The sequence below is a fragment of the Petaurus breviceps genome, unplaced genomic scaffold, assembly GCF_028583685.1.
Source record: "Petaurus breviceps papuanus isolate PSGF00001 unplaced genomic scaffold, PetGlider_PUasm1.0 90294, whole genome shotgun sequence".
In the NCBI taxonomy this organism is placed as follows: domain Eukaryota; kingdom Metazoa; phylum Chordata; class Mammalia; order Diprotodontia; family Petauridae; genus Petaurus; species Petaurus breviceps.
The window spans coordinates 959353-976718 of NW_027187208.1; the positions used below are offsets into that span (position 1 = coordinate 959353).

Consider the following 17366-nt stretch of genomic DNA (forward strand, 5'->3'; position numbering starts at 1 on the left):
CTAACCAAGCCTGAAAGGTACTTATGAACTCTGCCCTTCCCCATTCACAGACTGACCAGATCTAAGGACTTTCAGTCACAGTGCTTGCAAATTCTTTCAAGAAGGTTGTTCTGAGGTCATGACCACCTTCTATTGCATCTAAAACATTTCCTAGGGCTACTGGTCTCATAACAAGTAAAAGATGAGGGAGATATGACTAGATGGCAATTTATCTGAAGATCTAAGATTTTTAGACTGCAAGTCCCATATGAGTCAACAGGAAGCAAATATAGCAGCCAAGGATACAAATGTGATTTGGGGCTGCACTAAGAAAAGCACAAGTTCCAGAAATAAGGAGGTGATACAGTCCCACTGTTTTGTTCCCTGGCCAGACCACATCTGGAGTAATATGATTTGCATTACATTTTAAGGACATTGAAAATTTGGGATAGTAAAGGAAACCAGGATGGTGAAGGGTCTTGATTGTGTACTGCATGAAGATCAGTGGTACTAGTGATGCTTAGACTGGAGATAAGGAAGATATGATGCTATCTACAAGTAACAGAAAGATTGTGGGAAGAAGGATTGGACTTGTTCCTTTTGGCCCCAGAAGGAAGAACTAGAAGCAATGGATAGAACTTGCAAAAAGGCAAATTTAAGCTTGATAAAAGGAAAAGGCTTCCTAATATTTTGAGTCATTTCAAAGTGTAATGACTTGTCTCAGAAGGTAGTGGGTTGCTTGTCACAGGAGATCTTCAAGTAAAATGAAGATGACGGTTTGTCATGTATGTGCCTTGTAAAGAATTCTTTTTTGATACTTGTTGAACTAGATAGCCAATGAGGTTTCTTTTGACTCCAAACGTTCTGTGATCTATCCCTCTGTTTCCTACCTATCCATTCAATTGTTAGGTATTCAGACATCTAAAAGATTTACCTACTGGGCTCTGATTTCCTCATTCCTTTTCTGGAAGGTAAGATCCCGTATGACTTTACTTTGTTTCCTGAATCACAAAACTTTATTCCTATACTTCACTTCTGGTCTGATGGACCATTTATAATTACCTGCTCCTAAAGCTGGCACCTTCTAACATTAAAGAGGAAACTCTTTTCCATTCTGACCATTCTAGTCAACCTAGAATGAGACTGGGAGGTCTGAATTAGTCTGATCAATTGTGAGCAGAAAAATTTCAAACTTAAAATGCCCCAAATTCTTACAATGATTCTATATGAGCATCTTTGGATTTCAATTTATTTTACTTCCTGTATTTCCTCCTAGGGCTCCTGGTTTCCTCTTTAAGAAATCTGTCATCTTCCTAGCTAGTCCAGCCTATTCCTCCCCATCCTGTTTGAAGACCAGGTTCCCTATGACATACCCCCCTGCTCTGTAAGAATGTCTGACCTCCTTGCAGAATGACATAGCTGTCCTGGTCAGTTATTGATTAAAGGGTCTCTGTGGGGAGAGAGGAGTATTTTGTGTCCAGAACTACTGAATATCAAATTTTGACAAGACCTGCTAATAAGTAGCCTATTAGAAATGGAAGGAACTCTCCATTAGGAAATCTGTATATTTGCTGTATGTTCTCACAAAAACAGGAATACATGAAATCCACACTCTTCCTATCAGGAAAATATTTTGAGATGATTTGCCTCCATTTCCTCTTGTTAGACTTTATTAAAATATAAGCCCATGTTGTTTCTGTGGTTCCCTTTGTCTTGCTGCCCTCTTATTCTCCCCTTGGCATTCTAGATTTGTGACTTTTGCTTTCAGAGAGCTAGATTTTTCCAGAAGAGGGACTATCTCACCTCATCCATCTCACCTGCTCAGCAACCCAACTCTGAGTTTTCTCTTTGAAATGATCCCTTGGACCTCATTCTTCTTATCTCCCTAAAGTCACTGACATCTAGTCTCTTGTTTAAGACTCTAGGGATCTTCTCTCAGAATTCACCTGGGATTACTCCTGGGTCCTCATGTGACTTCCTGTCACCCATTTTGTTTATTTCATTTTGGTTAAAAGGTTTTCCCTCTCTAGGCCCAGGGAACTTATCATTAGCTTCTCTACTTTGCTGCCACTCTCTGCTCTTCTACCTGAGAGACTCTCCTGGAGCTACTGTAAGAAAGGATACAGTCTTCTAGCTCTTCTCCTCTTGTCCCTGAGCAAACAGACCCTTTGGAGGATTCTAGGTTACTAAAGTTTAAGAAGTCTTAAACAGTCTCATGATCAGCATTCTCCCCGATCTTTCTTGGAGCATGAATGGAGTTGATTTTAATATCTCTGAGCACTTTTCACCAGCTCCTCACATTTCTGGTACCTTCTTGTGGAGTTAACCCCATTTAGGAACTCTCCTCCATATACTCCCTACCTTCTTCCTCTTAAATTTCCTTCTCTATTCATTGACAAGGCTTCATCCTTAATCTCCTACCTCCCTCCCACCAGAGCGAGATCCTGGAGGGAACAGGTAGGACATGCTGATGGCAGGTGACTCAGGCAGGTCTTAGGCATTTACATCTCAGAAGGAGCTCCAGATGACAGATGTTGATTCATGTAAGAAAGTTATCTGAGGCCAGTCTTCCTGCAGTCTACTCTCCACTCCCCATGTAGCCAAACCCTCACTCCCTTCCCTAATCCTTCTTCCTCAGTAACCCAGGAGGATAAATCTGCAGCATCTATAACAGCACCAACTTCTAGCTTTCTTTCTTGTCTCCCCTCTCTCTGCCTCATACTCCCTCCCTTTCACTCCATCTGACCTAACAAAATTATTGTTGGCATCACAGCAAGTCTCTAGAGGTAGACCTTGTGCTGAAAAATTACAAGTTTGAGAAGGGTGTGATTCTACTGAAGCCAATAACAGTAATACCAATACCACTTTATCTTTCTTTATTGAGTTATAGTTTACAAAGCACTTCCCCAGCCACTGTTTAATTTGATCCTTACTTCAACACTGTGAGGTATATATGGCAAGAATTATTATTCCCATTTTACAGATAAAGAAACAGAGAAGTTGAGTGGCTTATGCAAAGTCATTCTCTAATTCTTTAATGAATCTGTGTTCTCATTGCTGTAAGTATTCCCTCCAATGACGGAGATTATAAGCCACATCTGGCTGGCCATCCTGTGTAACTCTTGTGCATGTCCTCCCATACATTTCCAGGCCAAGGACTTTCCTTGGGTTCTCTTGACATTATAGGGAGGCCAATGGATCATATAGGTTATTCATTCCACAATTATTTCTTACTCTCACTATGTGACCTGAATAGTTTTGATGATATCCTTGACAGCAGGGCTGTCAAACACACAGCTAGCAAGCTGCAAGCACGAATTGAAATATTTAACCAAATAAATGAAAATACAATAAAATGTAGATAACACTTCATTTTAAAATTAAGTCAACATGCAGCCCACAGGGATCCTTATATTCAGACCAATGGCTCCCATTTTTAATTGAGTTGGACACAACTGCTTTATAGCATTTCTACTTCACAAATCCTGATATGTGACGTGTTGGAGCCAATAGTGCCCATCATTTATCTATATCTCCGGTGCTCTTTAGGTGCTCTTCAGCTTCAGTTCTTTGGTGCATGTTGTGTTCCGTGAATCACAACCATCAAACTTCACTAGAAGAAAAAAGGCCTAACTGTTTTGTATGATTATGTCTCATTTAAGAGGTGCTGCAACATTCCAAGTTTGCTGCAATAAGTACAGTGTTACCTAGAAACAGGAGCATTTTGGGAAAACCTATTATCTATCTCTTTAACTTGCCCTCCATTTCCCCCATTACAGAGGCAAATACCTGTTCCTTGCTTGATATTAGTGATCAGAGGGTCGTCAAACAAGGTTATTTATGTCTATTGTTATATCTTTCAAGGAATCTTGTATAATCTTGACATGCAAGAGAGATACCTTGCTAGTCCTTTAGTCTTTGAAACACTGTTTTAAAGTCTTGAATCAGACAACTAGTAAATGGTAGTAGGGAGGTCAGAATTCAGGTCTTGACTCCAGAGCCCTTTCTATTATACAACGTGATGGATAGAGCTGAGACAATGATAAACTTTTTAATTACTATTAATTTATAGGACCTGGAATGTCCTTTCCTGAAGTAATTAAGGACTGGCTAAAAATGCACCAGGCTAGCCCAGTATGCAGCCCCACCCCTGCTCCCATTCCTTGCCCCTCACGCCTGCTTGGGCTAGAAGCCAGAATAAGCTTTCAGGCTCCTGACGGGAGTGGTTGGGATCAGCCCTGCTGCCAGGGGCAGCCGGATCCTCAGTGCCTCCCGGAACTTGCCTCTGAGGTAGATACATTATTCACAGACCAGACCGTTTACTCTGTAGTCACAGTAGGTCTTTCTCTTCATGTAGCGCTACCCTGTCTGCAGAGATTTTCCCAGGTTCTGCTCCAACCTTTATCAGGACCTGCTTTGGCATTCTCAGATCTTTCCCTAGTATCCTTAGATTCTACCACCAACCTAGCCAAATCAGGTCTTGTTCTGGCCCATTTAGATCTTGCCCCACGCCTGGCCCCCTAATGCTACTGTAGCTCTGGTCCCTCCAATCTTAGCCCAGCCCAGGTCCCTCATATTCTTCCCTAGCCCTGGCCTCAGCCTGGACCCCTCAGGTTTTAACCTAGTCCTGGGCCTTTAGGGTTCTGCTGCAGTCCTGTCCTCTTCCTATTATGGTGCCTTGTATCCTCCAGGACCCAAGTCCTCAGGTTCTTCCCCAATCCAGGCCCTCTCAGGTTCAACCCTAGATCAGGCCCCCTTCGAGGATAGCTCCCAACTCTGACCTACTCAGATCTTGCCTTAGCCTTGCCCTTTTAGGCCCTAATCCAACACTGCTTTATAAATTTTCTTGTAGTCTCCAGGGCTCAGTCCTCGGGTTACCTAGCCCATACTCTGTCCTTAGTCTGGTTATCCCAGGCTCTGGCCACTTAGACTATATCCTTTTGTTGCTAGCAGTTTGTTAGAGCCCAATCTACCTTGAGGGAAGCTCAGTTACACAAGGATAAAAACAGCTTAAGTGAGTGGGGAAGATGGGGCTTCATGTCAGCCCTCTTCCCAAACTACAAGGTCCTGGTCCTAACTCTGATTCCACTGGAAGAGTACATGCAGAGGAGTCACCCACAGGCATCATGTAAGACTTGCACTCGCAGGAATGGCCCTGAGATGTGCATGCACAAGAATCTCACAGATGTGGGGTTGTGCATGAACACTGCCATACCCAGGGTGAATATGAAACACTTTGGTCCCACATGACAAGTGTTGCTTGCACTAGAGGGGTGTACCCTCAACAGTAGCTTCAAGGTGCTATATCTGGGCAAGCCACCAGGTGGTACTCAAAGCTTGAGTTCACTCGCTCGCTTCAAACTGAGCATGTGCAAAAAACACACCACTGTCTTTAGCTTTTCCATTTATAACCCCTAGTTCTCTAAATTCTGCATTCCTTCTAAGGGTTTGGTTTAATTTCCCCCAAATAAATCAAAACTCTCTTGGCTTTGTATCTCTATGAACTTGGATCCTTAATCTTGTCTCATTATCAGAACAGACACAAAAGAATTCACTCATTTGTCAAAGGCTAAATGCATTTAATTCAGTTAAAAATGAAAATAAAATATAATACGTTGAAACTGCAAATTGGCTGAATTTAGTCATACCTAGTAAAGTTTGAATTGCCAATTCTCTGTCTTCTGTATCCTGTATCTGGGTGTGGGTAACCTGTAATAGGTGGCCCCTCAAAGACCATTTTTTGAGGAATGCTTTCAAGCGTTCTTAGCCTCAAAGATCAAAAGATGAGAAGTCTGGTTTCACCAGTGGCCTCACACCATCTCACTGCGCCCACAGAGGTTATTGCTTCTGGCTGGCAGCCAGGCAAAACCTGCTATACAATACTTCAGTAGGCTGGCCCCGGGGAAATAACCCCTCCAGGCTGCCCAGCTAGCCAACTTCCTTCTCTAAATCTCCTCCCCTTGTGTAATAGATGCACCTGCAATCCCAAGAGAGTCAGCCACCAGCACTGTGAACAGCCCTAAAAGGATCCTTCCAGAGATTAGTCAGTACACAGTTCCTGGTTACTTTAATATCGCCCCTGACACCTTTCCCACTGTATTTTCTCCTCCTTTAGGTGCCTGAGATGTAGGGGGACATGGAGGGAGAAAGTTTTAAGCTGTGAAGCAGAAATATGCTTCAGAAAAGGATTACATACTTACCCACAGGGGTCACACACAGAGAATCCACATGCACAGTGGTTACATACATGGGATTGCACATAAAGGAATCATGCATAAGACTAGCATATAAAGAGATCATATACAGGGGTTGCTCACACCAAGATTACATACAGGATTGCACACATATGAGTTATATACAAATATACAGGGATCATCCCACAATGACTTTTGCCACTAATAGGAAGAGGAGGTTGGGTCCTCCTTACAGGCCAGGGTCTATCTAGGGCATGGGGACATAATTGGAGAACAACGTGATAACTTAGAGTGGGTCCCTTTAAGCAGTCTTTGAAACCTTGACCTCAATGTTCCGTGGAAGTTGTTGGTTCATCAGCAGTTGGAAGGGAGGGGACCATGGAGAGGTGGTCTCTCTGTCAGCTCTGGGCTCTGTCCTCTGGCTCATCCAGCCTGACTCTCTTGCTGGTTGCTTTCACCTTCCTCCTGCTTATTCTGATGCCCTCCTTCATCTTCTACTATTTTCTATTTTCTGCCTAGAGAGGGAATGCCATGCACCAACCTAGGGCCTTCACAAGGGCATTCCCCAGTGGGCAGGAAGCATGCAGGTGGACCAGCAGACACTGCAGGAGCAGGCACACTTTCCAGGGAATATATGGACCAAATTAACTAAGAACTAAAAGACTGATCAGGAACAGGCAGATCAGATTTACCTGGAACAAGGAGACTGAATTTACCAGATAAATCATGAGCTGACAGATCAACTAGGGACTAGGTAGTTCAAACCAAGCAAACCAGGGTAGACAGACTGACCAGGGAGAGGCAAACCTGACTCAAAAGATAAAGGTCAGTTGGACATATCAGACATAGAAGAATGGACGGAAAGAGATGCATCAAACCGACTGAGGAAAGACATCCTGACTGCCTGCATGACAGATGAGCCAAACTAAGTAGGTACTGACTGACCAAGACCACGTGAGCAAGATTTACCAGAGGATACATGGACACAATCAGTCAAAGACACACTGACTAAAGATAGACATATTGGCTAAGGACAAGCAGAACCTACCAACTGAGGAGAGATAGTTTAACCACAGGACAAATGGGACCAAAGTGACTGGAGAAAGACAATCTGACTAGGGGACAGACGAATCAAACCAACCAGATTAATATGGACTGACAGAGAAAAATGGCCCAAACAAATGAGGATGGAGAGATTGACCAGGAGATAATGAAGACCTAACCATTGTGTAGACACAGATTGATGAGGAGACAGATAGACAAAGCCAAATAGCAACAAATGAATTGTCTAGGGAGAAAAAGACCAAACCAACTAGTGATGGACTATCCAGGGATCAGATGGTTTAAACTGACTAGAAATAACAGATTAACTGGTAGTATGTGGACCAAACTATCTTGGGTCAGACTGACCAGGGGACAAATGTACCAAACTGATCAGAGACAGATGGACCAAATGAAAAACAGAAGACAAAAAGTTCCATAAGGGAGAGACTGAATGACCAAAACACAGAAACACTAACTATAAGCCAACTAGAAGACAGATCAAACTGAAGAAGGAAATGGAACTACTAGGGACAGATGGGCAGACTAAGGGAAAAGAGGATTGACCAAAGAACAAAGAGGAGCACTCAGAAAAAAAAAAGACTTTCAGAAGACTTGATGATAGAAGCAGGGCCTGTGAGGACACATTGATTAAGGAATTGAAGTCACATCACTTGGCCTTGTAGTGAGCAAAGGCCAACTTCAGCTGGGCCTGCCCTAAGACCTAACAATTCACCCATTAGTCCACCCATGTCCCTGCAAAAGAAGCTTTAAAGGTAGTGGCAACATCCTGGAATTTTAAGGTAGGAGAAAATAAGGTGGGTACAAGGAAAGAGGCTTTGGGGTTTCCATAAGAGGAACATTGAGGAATCTAGGGTGGCAGTTATGTGTGGAGGGGGAGCAGTAGGGATCTATAGAGAACACAGGGGAATGGGTCTGTGTTAAGAACATTAGAGATATGTCAGGAGAACAATAAGTTTATAGGATTTCTTTTGGAGAGCAGAAGAACTTTACCTTTAGGACAATGGAGGAATCTCTGTGATGAGGTGTCTGTATGGTGGGTGGGGGCAGAAGGAAGCCTGAGGAGTAACAGGAAGATAGGATCATAGAATGTTAGTACTTAAAGGAGCCTTAGAGATCATCTCTCTCCATTTTATAGATGAGGAAATGGAGGCTCTCTAGGAGTAAGTTTGGGTCAGCTTGTGAGAAATAGCCTAAGAGATTGTATGTAGAGGACAGACAGTATTATGGGTCAGTGGAGTATTTTGTGTAAAGGTATAGGACTCTGTGGGGCAGTCAGTAAGTTGTGAAGTAGTGGGCATCTACAGAGAAGGGAGTTTATAGATGAAAAGACAATGGGAGATTTGTTGTAGGGAGCTGGTGTTGGATGGATGGTAGATCTGGGGGACAAGATCTTATGAGTTTACCAGGGACGATTGAAGAGGTCTCTGTGGAAGGGTGGTTGGTGGTTGTCCTTCATGCTCAAAGAGGATCAAAATGACATCATTATGTTGAAGTCAAGGTACAGTGTGTCTGACTGATCAGACCAGTACAAGCTCAGAAGGCTCTACCACAGGTTGGGCACAAATAATCCATATAAACATTTGGAGCAGAGATGTCTCTACATTTGTGCATCTCACATTTATTTTCAGCTATTGTAATTCTGCTTTGCTCATAGAGCACAGAGCCTTCTTTGATGCAGGCACAACATGCTGAGTGGTCCTGTGCCAGTGACTCCCATGTCTCACAATCGATACCAAAGTTTTTCAGAGAGATGTTGAAAGTGTCTTTATATCACTTCTTTGGACTTCTGTGTGAGCACTTGCCTTGTGTGATTTCTCCATAAAATAGTCTTTTAGCAAATGTGTATTTGCCATTTGAATGACATGGCCAATTCAACAGAGTTGCACTCTCTGCAGTTGAGTTTAAATGCTTGGCAGTTTAGCTCTAGAAAGGACTTCATCTTCAGAATCTTCCGAAGACCATTGAAATGGAAAAGATTCAGTTTCCTGGGATGGTGCTGGTAGACTGTTCAGGTTTCACAGGCATATAACAATGAAGACAGCCAATGGCTCATACGCCTTCAGTTTGGTAGTCAGCCTAATACCTTTTCTCTCCCATACTTTCCTTCAGAGCCACCCGAACAGTGAGCTAGCTCTGGCAATGTGTATATCAATCTCATTATCAGTATATATACCTGGAAAACATACTGTCAAGGTGAGTGAACTTCTCAATAGCATTCCATTTTCTGTAACTAATGGTTCCATATATGGCTGGTGGGCAACTTCTGTTCTCTTGGTGTTAATTGTCAGGTCAAAATTGTGGAAGGGCACAGTGATGACTGAGAACAAAATGGAAGAATATTTCTAAGTTATGGAGATCTCAAGAGGACTACAAAAAAGAAAACGGGGGAGAGAGGTCTGTGGAGAATTCTTATAATTTAAACTTCATTGATCTCCAGCTTATGGTTAAAGGCACTGTGCCTATGACCTTCCTGGTACCTGAACTGATTTGGCTCTAGGATCTGAGATCTGTCACGTCTGATCCTACACTGCTCGTCCTCCTCCTTTTGCCATGACCTCCATTCCTGAGGCCCCATCACAAGCACCCAGTTTCAACCACAAGAATACGTTGTCCAGAGTTTATTCAATACTTCATTATTTTGATGGATCTCTGGTCTCTTCACTGTGAATACTCCCTCTGAAATTGCAGATGAAAAACTGTCCATGCCTTCTTGTCATCCTGTGCAATCCTTGTCTGTGTTCTTTCTTAAATTCTCTATAGACCATTTATGAAAAACCCTGGAAGCCTTCCTCCAACATTCCATGGGTATTAGTACATTATTCTGATCATCCATTTGTTACCTCTCTGGCTCATTATATGACTAACATGTCTTTTTTTTAATCACCTGATGCCTGGATCATATTTTTTTTTGGAGGGCAATTGGGGTTAAGTGACTTGCCCAAGGTCACACGGCTAGTTTTGTGTGTGTGTGTGTGTGTGTTAAGTGTCTGAGGTCACATTTGAACTCAGGTCCTCCTGACTCCAGGGCTGGTGCTCTATTCACTGCATGGATCATATATTTTGAACTGCTTCTTGAGCACAAGTCATCATGAATATATTCCATTTATTCCCAACCTGCATTTTTCCATTGTCCTTTAGATCTCTAGTGATTAAGACCCTTTGAAGATTGTTACATTTTATAGTTCTCAAACAAATAGCATCAGCAGAAAGGTTATTCACAAAGGAATAATAATAGTAATCATTTCAGAAGTGCTTTAAAGTTTACAAAGGCATTTCTTCATAAAAACCATGTAAGGAAAATTTGAGAGAGGTCAAATGGTTTTTTCAAGGATTGCAGAGCTAGTATCATAGGCATGATTAGAACCCAGGTTCTCAGATTTAGGGGTCAGAGGTACTTTTAAAGATCATCTAGTTCCATCCCCTAATTTTTACAGATATTTCTTAGGGTCCAGAGCTTCTGCAAAGGGGATTCAGTTCTGGCCTCAAGAGTCATTGATAGACAAGTTACATAGAAAAGAAGCAAATCCCTACAGCATTCCATTAAAAACTCCATTCAAGCTTGCCATCATTACATTAATCAGTATTTTGAAAAGTTCAGTTAATCAACTCTGGAATCTAATAAACTGTGTTATCACCCAGCTCACATCTCACTATCTTGTATTGTAAAAAAAAAAACAAAACTTTGCCAAATGCCTTGCTGAAATTCAAATATAATATCCCTACCCCATTCTACTAGTCTAATCATTCCATCAAAGAAGGAAATGAGACTGTTTTACTATAACCTGCTCTTGATGAACCCATTTTTAGCTGTTAATGACCAATGCCTTTTCTAAGTACTCACAAGGAATCCCTTTAATAGAAAGTTCTAGAATTTTACTAAGACTTGAAGTCAAGTTCATTTCTATAGCTTCAAGAATCCAGCTTTTGGAAAATCATTATACTTTCCAGTCCTGGGGGCATCTCTTTCATCCAGATATTTCGTCTCTTTTAGCCATTTCCTTCTTTTCTTCCTCTGTGGAATCAACTGCAACTTCACCCCAATCCCACACATACACACAAAGGTCCTAATACTACAAACTTCCTCCTACTCCCTTACAAAGACTTCTACAGTCTGTCCTTTATTACCTTCTGATGAAGAAGATAGTGTCAGAAAAAGTATTTGTCTTTGTGGCCCAATGTGTAAGACACAGGAGTAATAGACTCTTTACCAGGGAGGGGATACATTTTAGAAGATATTTGCTTGGAGATTAGACTTGGTTTGATAAAGAAAGATTTAAACTGAATTCAGAGATACGAAAAGTGTGTCTACAGGGTAGCTAAATGAGATTCCATAGAAAGCAGTAGATAGGAGATAAGAATAGCAATGAAAAGGTTCGGTAAAATCCCAGGAAGAAGAGCAAGTTTAATACTCATGAGCCCAAAGATATATTCATTGATTCTAGGAGTAGGGCTGCTAAACAAAGAAAGGTAGAGCCTGGAATTCAAGAAAGGTAAATAGGACCTCAAAGGTATCACTAAGACTTGCTGGAATGCAACTCAAGAATGGAATGTAACAATGGAAAGGTTGACTTTGTACCAAAAGAACAGATTAGATAGTAAGGGAAGTAGTTTAACAATTTAGACCAAGATATGAGGGGAAATGGAGGGGATCTGGAAAAGCATTAGAGAGATCCAGATAGGGTCTCAGCACGGGGATAGTGCTCATTTTTATACAGGGTAAACAGGGGGAATCTGTATTTGAGGCTGGTATAAGAGTCTGGGAGGAGCAGTGGAGATTTTGTATATGTGTAACTGTGTATGTATGTGGTGATGAGGGGAAGAGACTATGACAGATCTTTGTAGGAGATTGGTCTTTGTGGGTGGGTGGGGACAGTAGGACACTGGGTTTCAATGGGGAAGGATTAATGGTGATCTATGTATATAAGTACAGTAGAGAGGTCTGGAAAGTGGCAATGGGGATCTGATTTTGATGGAAAGTGTGAGTATCTTATGAGGGGTATTGTGTACTGTGTATAGGGTGTTAAGGATCTGTAGGGAGCTGCAATAGGTCTGTGTGGAGTCAACAATGGGGCAGAGATTAGGGAGTTGGTGGGGGAAAAATTGGAGGGACTTGTATGGAGTGGGGGATGGGGCAGCAGAGAGGTCTATGTAGGGGAAACCAGAGGAAGTAGATAATTCAGATACATTTATTAATTTTCTACACTGGGGTCAGGATGGGGAAATCTGTGAAGAAGGAGTGGGAAGGAATTTGGTAGTGAAGACCATAGGAAGTGAACAGTAGAGGTTTTGCATGGGGAAGAAGCAATGGTTGGGGTTGTTTTGAATTGATTGTGTAGGTGTCTATGTATGTGTGAAAAAGTGAGGGACTTTGTTGGGGAGCATTGATGGTGGTTATGTGTATGTGTGTGACAGTGGTGAGTCTGTGTAGGGGAAGGTCTATAGGGGTCAGAGATGGGGTGGGGACTTGTGTGGGGGCAGTGGGGTTATATTTTGACTCAAAGGTATGGGGTATGAAGCATCCTATGGCAGGAACCTTAAGAGTGTTATGGGTCTGTATGGGAGATAGTAGTTGGTTAGTGGGAGACTTTGTATGGGAGCAGTAGGGAGATCTGTATAGAGGAAATCATAGGGGATGTGCATAATAGTTGTCATGAATGAAATAAATGGTAAAACATTTATTAAGTGCTAACTATGTGCAAAGTACAGATAGAAAATCTAAACAGCTCCTACTTCAAGATGCTAATATTCTAGCAGGGGAGACAATGTACATAGAAATATATGGAAGTAAACTGCAAGTCAGCTGTAAGTCAGGTGGAAAGGCCCAGTGGTCCTTCACAGTGTGGTAGCAAAACAGATAGTAATAGTTCTGATTTAATATCATTTCCATTGATAAGACCGCTTCTGATCCATTTCTGATATTCATCCTTTGACAGTGCTAAGAACTTGACATAGAGGCGGATAGTTGGCACAGTGAATAGAGCACCAGCCCTGGAGTCAGGAGGACCTGAGTTCAAATCCGGTCTTAGACACTTAGACACAAAAAACTAACCATGTGACTTTGGGCAAGTCACTTAACCCCAATTGCCCTCCAAAAAGCAAAAAAAAAAAAAAAAGAACTTGGCGTAGAGAATTTCTTTTTTTTTTTTTTTTGAGAATTTCTTTACTGGGCCTTCAGCATCTGTGACTGCTAAGGAAGCAGAAGGCAATTGCCAATTGAGTATGATCCCCACAAGTACTGCTTCCCTGGATGATGGCTATGACCATAGAATTGGAGGTAGGGTTAGCAGGTTGAGGGGCTTTTGGGTTATTTGCTGGTGGAAGCAATTGGTCAATTATCATGGCAGTTGGCCAGCTTTTGGTGTTGGTTGTGGCAGGAATGGCGGGACCCATCACAAGGTCTTCCCCCCAAATGATGGCTATGAGGGGCCAGGCTAGAAGCTGGGTCTAAGGTTAGGAGGGAGAAATTCTATTCCTGCGTCTCTTAAGTGCAGAGTTCAGAGGTGCCAGCAGCAGAGTCTGAGGGATTTGACGGCTATTTTGCCCTACCTGACATATCCTATCCCTTATCTCTTCTCAGGATACTTTGGTGTTTCATTTAGGCTGGCTTGCTGCCTGGATGGTGGTGTTAGTATGGTAGGAATGGCAGGTTCCTTCTCAGTGGGTGTTGCTCCTTCTGGATGATGGCTATGGTAGCTATCCTGGTGGTCTAGGAAGAAGGTGCTATTCCTAGGGCATGCATATGTACTTTAAGGTTTGAAAAATACTTTATTTCATTTGAACTCCAAAATGATCTTATGAAGCGAATATTTCATATATTATTATTACGTTCTATTTTATTAATTATTATATTATATTTTATATTTATATCTTGTAGAATTAGAAACAGAAGCTTATAGAGCTTAAATATTTGACTTAAGAGTGCATCACAGATTTAGAACTGAAAGGTATATTCTAATGTTTTCTAGTCTAATACCTTTCATTTTACAGGAGAGTAAACTACCCCAGAGAGGTAAAATGGCCAAGGTCATATAAGTAGTAAATGGACTTGAACCTAGGTGCTCTGACTTCTCCGTGGTTATACAACTAGTAAGTTTCAGAGACAAGATTGGAACCTAGGACTCTTTTGATTTCAGGTCTGAATTTGTTTCTGTGCACCACTGCTACCTCTAAACGTGTACAATGAATTGAATTCCATAAAAATTTATTAAGCACATTATATGGGGTGGGAGGGATTCTGTGTGAAAGCAGTGGTAGGGAGAATGATGGAGAGGATGGTGGTGGTGGTGGTGGTGGTGGTGATAGTGGGAATTGCTGCAGGAGAGAAAATGTAGAGTTGAATTGTAGGAGTTCTGTATTGGAGAATAGTGAGAGTTGTTTGGAGTGGATAGTGTCAGTATGAATGGGGATGTCTGTGTAGGAGACAATGGAAGGTTGTGTGGGGAAGATGTGTGTCATGAAGACTTTTGAGAGCATGTTGCAGGTGTGTGGAGAGGCCCAGTGATGGATCTGTAGAGGAAAGAAGAAAGTTGGTAAAGGAAAAATATAGATGCAGTATATAGGATCTTCTGTTTGGCTTTTAAAGTTCTTTATAACCTGGTTCCTTCCTACATTGCCTACACTTTACCCATATAAGCATACTTTATGATACAGTGACATTGGTCTCTTATTGTCCCCTAGGCTTAAAATAGACTAATTATTGTTATAGATTAAATGAAATTTCAAAAAGAGTACAAAGGTGTTGGGGTGTCATTTTCAAGAATGACCTCATTTAGGAGGTGCTACATGAGTTGTGAATTTGAGGAAGGCGTGCCTACAGACTACATAGTGGCATGTATGAAGGTAGGAGATGTAATTTCTTGTAAGAGAAAGGTCAGTATGAGTCAAAGAGAGAATGGGTGAGGATAGTAATAGAAAATAGCTGGAAATGTGAATAGGAGTTACATTGTGGAAAATGTTAAACTGAAGAGTTTGAATTATATTCTAGAGGCAATAGGGAATCATTGATGATTTTTTTTGGCGGGGGAGGAAGGATGTGCCATGGCCAGATGCTTTAGGCATATAACTTTGGCAGGTGTGTGGAGGAAGTAGTAGAAAAGAGAATGACTAAAAGTAGGGAGAGACCAGTTAGGAATAATAAATTAGGAATTACTGCCATAGTCCAGGTGAGATGAGATAAATTCTTGCTTAAACTGGGGTGATGGCTGAGTGAATGGAGAAAAAGATCAGATATGGTATAAATTGTGAGGGAACAATCCACAAGCCTCTGCAACTATAATTGAAGCAGGGAGAAATCTACCAGGGTTGAGGACTGTGTGTGTAGTGGGGTGGGGATAGTAGTGATTATTTGGGAGTAGATAGTGCAATCTACTCCACAGGGAACGATGGCAGCTGGTGGTTCTGTAGAGGGTCTGAGACCATACAGAGTGAACAGTTGCAGACTCTCCATTTGGGAAAAGTGGGAATTGTCTGAGAAGGGGTAGAGAGGGATGTTGGCTTTGGTGACAGAAGACTTGGTTGGTTTAAGTCTCTGCTCTGTCACTTGCAAGCAAGTCATATTGTGCCTTCAGTTTCATTTCAAAATAATGAATGTGGACTAGATCATCCTGGAGGTCCCTTCCAGCTCTTAAAAACAAGGGTGTCTGGGGGAGGGGGTCAGTGGTAATGTTTATGTAGGGAAGTCTGGGTGTGGGAATGGCATAAGGGAAATTGGAGGGAGTCTGTGTGTAGGGAGTCATTGGTTTACGGGGACAAAGAGGATGAACAATTTTACAGAGGATCTTTGTGGGGGTAGATTATAGTGGGGAGGGAATTCTATGGGGATACCATTAGCTGTCTCTGGGCAAGACATTTATATGGTCTTGTTTTGTACTGGTATGGTAATGTTATCGATTTAGAGTACTCCTATGAAGGAAACCCCTTGTACCAATGCAGATCTTCCCAGGCTCTAAACCTTATAATCTAAGAGATGGGGGGGGGGGGGAGCGGAACTCAGACTTAGTGAGTCTGAGGCTGAACTTGAACCCAGGTCTTGGCCCTGATGATAAGTTTTCTACTAGACTGTTTCTACTTAAGCATCTATCTAATGTGTATGGGTGGGTGGGTGGGGGGAGAGGGAAGGTGAGAGGGAACAATAAAGAACCATAGAGAGAGACCTCGGGTTGGCAGTGTAAGGGTGGGGCAGTGGGAGGTGGTATGTATGTGGACAATAGAGAAGGATTCAATTGGGGAGGGTTATATGTTCGGGAGAGGAGAACAGAGAGTTGTCCCCAGAATACGGGTTGTGAAGGCGATCTTTGTGGGGGAGGTTTTGAAAGGGGGGAAATCTGTCAAAATAATAAACGATTCATCGGGGAGTATTTGTGTTGTTGGGCACAATAGATGATTCTGTGGGAACTCCGTGTATTTGAGAAGGGACAATAGAGTGTTATGGGGGGGAAACATTAGAGATTTCAGTGGGGGGAGGGGATGACTAGATCGGGAGGTGGAGACAATAGATGGATGAATCACTGATGGATCTAGGGATCTGTCCTGCAGCGTGTGGGGCGGGGGGGAGGGGTAGGAGGGAAAGGGAGAGCCGGCCATGGCTGGTTGGATTAACTATGCCACGTCTGAAAAGGGTGGTTGGTTTAGACAATGGGCAGGTAGGTTTAAGCTGGAGGGTTGGAGAAAGGGTAGCATTGGTTATGGGCTGGGTCGAGTGCTGGGATTTAGAGAGATGGTGGGACTGGAAGGTACCTAGAATGAGGGTGGGGAAAAGGGCTTACTCAGTAGGAGGGGTAAGTGAGCTAGAGATAGAGCGCAGCATAGGGTAATGGGCCTTAGGTAAGGCGGAGCCCTGGCTAAATGGGGGTAGGCTTGGAGGAAGGATAGCGGGTGTGCCTCGGCTTTTGGGAGGAGGGACTTTGGGCCAGTGGGCTGAGCCAATTTGGGAACAGATGGGGGTTGGGAAGAAAGGGACACCGTAGGAGGGGGTTTATGAGCTCGGGAAGCAGCAGAGGTGTAAGAATGAAAGGCAGGCCTTGGGATAAGCCAAGCAGAGGGATGGTGGGCCCTTGTAGAGTGTGCATGGGTCCGGGTTCGGGGTTGGTGTGGCGGGGCTGGGGCTCTGGGGAGCCGTAGGCGGAGCTT

General features: G+C 42.7%; 1 protein-coding gene across 3 annotated transcripts in view; it reads right to left on the bottom strand.

The window, feature by feature from the left end:
* The window catches only part of ILK (integrin linked kinase), a 491171-nt gene that overhangs the window by 209605 nt on the left and 264200 nt on the right, over nucleotides 1-17366 (bottom strand). The window lies entirely within an intron of this gene.